Genomic DNA, 7,013 nt, shown 5'->3' with positions numbered 1-7,013 from the left:
TGAATGTTGTGTCATGTATGTCTTGAGTCTCTGCATGTTCCCTGGCTTTATTCCGTGTTTCTGGGCTAAAAACTAGGTCAAAACACGGCCCAAAATTGCCCCCAGCAATTTCTGTTAATTCTGCAGATCGCACTTGTCACGCGTACGCGTCGGTCACGCGTACGCATCATTTGACAATTTTCCCTCCATGCGTGCGCGTCAGGCACGCGCTCGCGTCGTTTGCGCGAACTTCAATCTACACGTACGCGTCAAGCCCGCGCACGCGTCGTTGTGATTTTCTTCATTTCTCGCGCGCACGTCAGTTATGCGTGCGCGTCGCTGTTTGCTAGTCCTCTCCTTAGTTTCTTGTGTTCCTTCCATTTTTGCAAGCTTCCTCTCCATTCTCTAAGCCATTCCTGTCCTATGAAGCCTGAAATACTTAACACACGGATCACGGCATTGAATGATATAAAGGAGAATTAAAATACGTAATTAAAAGATCTCTAGGAAGTAAGTTTTCAACCATGGAACAATTTCGGGAAGGAATTGTAAATACATGCTAATCATATGAATAAGTGGGTAAAGACTTGATAAAACCACTCAATTAAACACAATATAAATCATAAAATAATGGTTTATCAACCTACCAAGCCAAAGATCCTACCATGAAAAAGTACCTGGACAAAAATAGGGAACAGCTCGGACAATTCTAGGAATATGAGATCCAACATATACCTCGGGAACAGAATGCTCGAGCTGATGCACTCTCAAAATTAGCCAGCACCAAACCAGGGGGAAATAATCAGAGCCTCATCCAGGAAATACTGCAGAACTGGTCAATCTTAGAAGAAGAAAAAGTCCGAGCCATATCCGGTCAGGATCAAGGATGGATGACTCCCATAATCAGCTCCTCAGATCCGAGATACTCCCTACAGATAAGATGGAGGAAAAGAGGTTAAAGCGGGAGGCAAAGTATTACATCATCATAAACAATATCTTATACAAGAGAGGGATTTTGACACCTCTACTAAAATGTGTACCGACCTCTAACACAAAAGAGGTCTTGGAAGAAATACACAGTGGCACATGCGGCAACCATCTCGGATTACGGGCTCTTGCCAAGAAAGTACCCCGAGTCGGATTCTTTTGGCCAACTTTGCATAAAGAAGCCATCGAGTTCGTTATGACATGTTCACCATGTCAAAAACATGCCAACTTCCACATCGCCCCACCGGAGGAACTCATCAGCATAGCATCCCCTTGGCCATTTGCAAAGCGGGGACTCGACCTCCTCGGGCCCTTCCCCCAAGTCATAAATGAGTGAGGAGGTTTGATGAATTGAATGGATTGGTGATAATTGTAAATAATAATTCTGAGTATTAATGATGATTAATTGATGATAATGTATTTATTGGATGGATGTTTAGAAATATGTGACGTTGATGATGGATGGAAATGGTGAGTGGTCATATTGATGTTAATAAGGTTAACGGAAATTGGAAAATGTGAATTAGGTTGGATTTAGACTTATTGAATGGTTTAGAAGGTTGTGTGATTGAGAAAATAGTTGAAGCAGTGGTTGGTATGAATTTTGGGTTGTTTTGTTATGGTTGAAATGTGATTGAATTGGTTTTGGATTGAGAGTTGGATAAAATTGAGGTTTAGTGATTTTTGGTAAACATGGATTTTTGATGAACTTCAACGGATCATATCTTGAGCTACAAATTGTTAAATGGAATGAATTTTATATCAAATCAAAGATAATTTAAAGAGCTTTAGAATGGTATCAATTTTGTAGAAATCCAAATTTTGTAGAGAAAGATATGATCGTTGCTATTTGCTATCTGAAATCTGAATTCTATGAATGCTGCAGAATTTGTTATTTCTCGTTTGTGTGTGCACGCACACCCCTGTAAGCTTTTGAACCTGTGCTCACGCACACACAAGGGAAGGCTTGCGGTTGAGAGCGCTAGCACAACCTGTGCGCACACGCAACCAACGAAGTTTTGCAATCTGTGCACACACATAGACCTGTGCGCACGCACACGTTGGAAGGTGCACTCTGATGAGGGCGTTCGCACGCCTTGTGCAGATGAATAGAGTTGAAATTTTTACTCCTTTGCATACGCACACCTCTATGCGTACGCACACATTTTGAAAACTTTCTTAGGCGTGTGCACGCACACCCCTATGCGTACACACATGCCCTATTTTTCAACTAAAAATCTTGTGTTTAACTGTTTCACCATCCCAACAAGCTTGTAAACTTCTGTGACACCTATTTAAGAGTTTTTGGCTTGTTTTTGCAAGTTAACCTTAGAGAAGATCTTGGGTGGAATTTTTGGGTATTACCTTGAAATGTTAGAGAACGGAGGTTTAAGTTTCTGGTGTATTGAGGATGAGTTTGGTTGAGAGAGAAGGAAGAGTATTGAACTTGGTGATTACTGACAATGAATTGAGAAACTGATGAACTAATGAGTTCGGAATGGAATTAAGAACTGATGATGGTTATTATGAGCTTGATGGATATTGAAGGAAAGTGTGCCAGGCACTATATCCTAGGAATGTTGAGAATTGATAATTGAATGTGATTTGAGATGGGAAATGGTGATGACTGGTGATAATTTAAGGTCGATGGACTTGTTGGATGTGGATAGTGTGCCAGACACTATAGCCTTGGAATGATTTATGATGAAATAGATGTTGTTGTTGTTTTTCTTCTCTGCCGCAAGAGTGTGACACGCAATATATCCTCAGAATGAGCATGCAAGTGTGCAAGGCACTATATTCTCGGAACGATAGTGTGCCAGGCTCTATATCCTCAGAACAAGCGTGTTAGGTGATGAGCGGATAATTTATACGCTTTTTGGCATTGTTTTTAGGTAGTTTTTAGTATGATCTAGCTACTTTTAGGGATGTTTTTATTAGTTTTTATGCAAAATTCACATTTTTGGACTTTACTATGAGTTTGTGTATTTTTTCGTGATTTCAGATATTTTCTAGCTGAAATTAAGGGACCTGAGCAAAAATCTGATAGGAGGCTGAAAAAGGACTACAGGTGTTGTTGGATTCTGACCTTCTTGCACTCGAAATGGATTTTCTGGAGATACAAAATACCAAATGGCGCGCTCTTAATTGCGTTGGAAATTAGACATCCAGGGCTTTCCAGCAATATATAATAGTCCATTCTTTATTCGGGTTTAGACGACGCAAACTGGCATTCAACACCAGTTCCATGCTGCATTTTGGAGTAAAACGCTAGAAACACGTCACAAACTAGAGTTAAACGCCAAAAACATGTTACAACTTGGCGTTTAACCCCAAGAGAAGCCTCTGCACATGTAAAGCTCAAGCTCAGCCCAAGCACACACCAAAGTGGGCCCCGAAAGTGGATTTCTGCACTAAGACTTATTTCTGTAAACCCTAGTAACTAGTCTAGTATAAATAGGATATTTTACTATTGTATTTGAATCTTTCGATCAATCTTTTGATCAATCTTTTGATCAATCTTTGGATCTTTACATCTTTGATTATTGTTAGTCCTTAGACATTGGGGGCTGGCCTCACGGCCATGCCTACCTTATTTTCTCTTATGTATCTTCAACGGTGGAGTTTCTACACACCATAGATTAAGGTATGGAGCTCTGCTGTTACTTGAGTATTAATGCAATTACTATTATTCTTCTATTCAATTCAGCTTAATCTTATTCTAAGATATTCGCTGCACTTCAACCTGATGAATGTGATGATCCGTGACATTCATCATCATTCTCACCTATGAACGCGTGCCTGACAACCACTTCCGTTCTATCTTAGATTGAGCGCGTATCTCTTAGCCTTCATTCCAAAAGATCGGAGTCTTCGTGGTATAAGCTAGAATTATTGGCGACCATTCCTCAGATCCGGAAAGTCTAAACCTTGTCTGCGGTATTTCAAGTAGGATCTTAGATAGGATGACTGTGACGAGCTTCAAACTCGCGAGTGTTTGGTGTAGTGACAAACGCAAAAGGATCAATGGATCCTATTCCAACATGATCGAGAACCGACAGATGATTAGCCGTGCTGTGACAGCGCATTTGGACCATTTTAACTGAGAGGACGGGAGGTAGCCATTGACAACAGTGAAACCTACATACAGCTTGCCATAGAAAGGAGTAAGAACTATTGGATGAAAGTAATAGGAAAGCAGAGATTCAGAAGAGACACATTATCTTCATGCGCTTAACTGAAATTCCCTCCAATGAATTACATAAGTATCTCTATCTCTATTTTATGCTTTATTTATCTTTATATTCGAAAACCAATATAACTATTACAATCCGCCTGACTGAGATTTACAAGATGACCATAGCTTGCTTCATACCAACAATCTCCGTGGGATCGACCCTTACTCATGTAAGGTTTATTACTTGGACGTCCCAGTGCACTTGTTGGTTAGTTGTGCGAAGTTGTGAAGAATATGTGTGAACCATAGTATTATGCACCAAGTTTTTGGAGCCATTGCTAGGAATTGTTCGAGTTGTGAAATGTATGAGTCACAATTTTGCCTATCAAGTTTTTGGCGCCGTTGTCGGGGATTGTTTGAGTTTGGACAACTAACGGTTCATCTTGTTGCTCAGATTAGGTAATTTTCTATTCAAAAAGTTTTCAAAAATGTTTCAAAATTTTTCTTCTTTTTCGTTTTTCCAGAAATAAATTTCAAAAAATCCAAAAAAAATTAATAAAATCAAAAAAATCTAAAATTTTTTTTTGTGTTTCTTGTTTGAGTCTTTAGTCAAATTTTAAGTTTGGTGTCAATTGCATATTTTTAATTTTCTAAAAATTTTTTAAAAATTCATGCATTGCATTCTTCATGATCTTCAAGTTGTTCTTGGTAAGCCTTCTTGTTTGATCTTGATATTTTCCTGGTTTGTATCTTTGTTGTTTTTCATATGCATTTTTGCATTCATAGAATCTAAGCATTAAAAAATTTCTAAGCTTGGTGTCTTGCATGTTTTCTTTTCTTGAAAATTTTTCAAAAATAAGTCTTGATGTTCATCTTGATCTTCAAGGTGTTCTTGGTATTCATCTTGACATTCATAGTGTTCTTGCATGCATCATTGGTTTTGATCCAAAATTTTCATGTTTTGGGTCATATTTGTGTTTTTTTCTCTCTTCATTAAAAATTCAAAAATAAAAAAATATCTTTTTCTTATTTTACTAATAAATTCGAAATCTTTGGGTTGACTTAGTCAAAAATTTTTAAAATTAGTTGTTTCTTGTTAGTCAAGTCAAGATTTCATTTTTAAAAATCCTATCTTTTCAAAATCTTTTTCAAAAATCAAATCTTTTTCATTTTTCTTTTATGATTTTCGAAAAATTTAAAAATTGATTTCAAAATCTTTTCTTAATTTTATTTCATAATTTTCAAAAACTTTACTAACAATTAATGTGATTGATTCAAAAATTTGAAGTTTGTTACTTTCTTGTTAAGAAAGGTTCAATCTTTAAATTCTAAGAATCATATCATTTAGTTTCTTGTTAGTCAAGTAATTAATTTTAAATTTAAAAATTAAATCTTTTTCAATCATATCTTTTCAATCGTATCTATTTTAATTTGATTTCAAAATCTTTTTCTAACTTCTTATCTTTTCAAAATTGATTTTCAAATCTTTTTCAACTAACTAATTGATTTTTTTGTTTGTTTTGCTATTTCTTATTTTTTTCAAAACCACCTAACTACTTTTTTTTCTCTAATTTTCGAAAATCACTTCCCTCTTTTTTAAAATTATCTTTTTTTAATTAACTAATTGTTTCAGATTTTAATTTTAATTTTATTTCTTATCTCAATTTTTGAAAATCACTAACCATTTTTCAAAAACAATTTTCGAAATTCTCTCCCTCACATCTCCTTATATTTATTTATTTATCTACTAACACTTCTCTTCTACTCATAATTCGAACCCTCTTCTCTTCTCTCTCTGTGTTCGAATTTTTCTTCTTTTATTCTTTTCTTCTTCTACTCACATAAAGGAATCTCTATACTGTGACATAGAGGATTCCTCTTCTTTTCTGTTCTCTTCTTTTTCATATGAGCAGGAGCAAGGACAAGGACATTCTTGTTGAAGCAGATCTTGAACCTGAAAGGACTCTGAAGAAGAAGTTAAGAGAAGCTAAAGCACAACAATTCAGAGAAAACCTTACAGAGAATCTCAAAAAAGAAGGAGACATGACCGAACCCAATAATAATGCAAGGAGGACGCTTGGTGATTATACTACACCTACTTCCAACTTTTATGGAAGAAGCATCTCAATCCCTGCCATTAGAGGAAACAATTTTGAGCTGAAGCCTCAACTAGTTGCTCTAATGCAACAGAACTGCAAGTTTCATGGACTTCCGTCAGAAGATCCCTATCAGTTTTTAACTGAGTTCTTGCAGATCTGTGATACTGTTAAGACTAATGGAGTAAATCCTGAAGTCTACAGGCTCGTGCTTTTCCCTTTTGCTGTAAGAGACAGAGCTAGAACATGGTTGGACTCACAACCTAAAGATAGCCTGGACTCTTGGGATAAGCTGGTCACGCCTTCTTGGCCAAGTTCTTTCCTCCTCAAAAGCTGAGCAAGCTTAGAGTGGATGTTCAGACCTTCAAGCAAAAAGATGGTGAATCCCTCTATGAAGCTTGGGAAAGATACAGGCAGTTGACTAAAAAGTGTCCTTTTGACATGCTTTCAGAGTGGACCATTTTGGATATATTCTATGATGGTCTATCTGAGTTCTCTAAGATGTCACTAGATCAATCTGTAGGTGGATCCATTCACCTAAAAAAAACGCCTGCAGAAGCTCAAGAATTCATTGACATGGTTGCAAATAACCAATTCATGTACACCTCTAAGAGGAATCCTGTGAGTAATGGGATGCCTCTGAGGAAGGGAGTTCTTGAAATTGATGCTCTGAATGCCATATTGGCTTAGAACAAAATGTTGACTCAGCAAGTCAACATGATTTTACAGAGTCTGAATGGATTGCAAAATGCATCCAACAGTACTAAAGAAGC

The 7,013-nt window shown here is 36.9% G+C and overlaps 1 non-coding gene across 1 annotated transcript; it reads right to left on the bottom strand.

The window, feature by feature from the left end:
- Positions 1-6,579: 6,579 nt before the first annotated feature.
- Positions 6,580-6,687, bottom strand: LOC127741732 (small nucleolar RNA R71). Its single transcript, XR_008002938.1, has one exon. It is a non-coding gene; the product is annotated as a small nucleolar RNA R71 (small nucleolar RNA).
- Positions 6,688-7,013: the final 326 nt, after the last annotated feature.

This window comes from Arachis duranensis, chromosome 9 (assembly GCF_000817695.3).
Source record: "Arachis duranensis cultivar V14167 chromosome 9, aradu.V14167.gnm2.J7QH, whole genome shotgun sequence".
In the NCBI taxonomy this organism is placed as follows: Eukaryota; Viridiplantae; Streptophyta; class Magnoliopsida; order Fabales; family Fabaceae; genus Arachis; species Arachis duranensis.
Note: the sequence above shows the minus strand (reverse complement) of the source record. Positions and strands in the feature narration are given on the sequence as shown.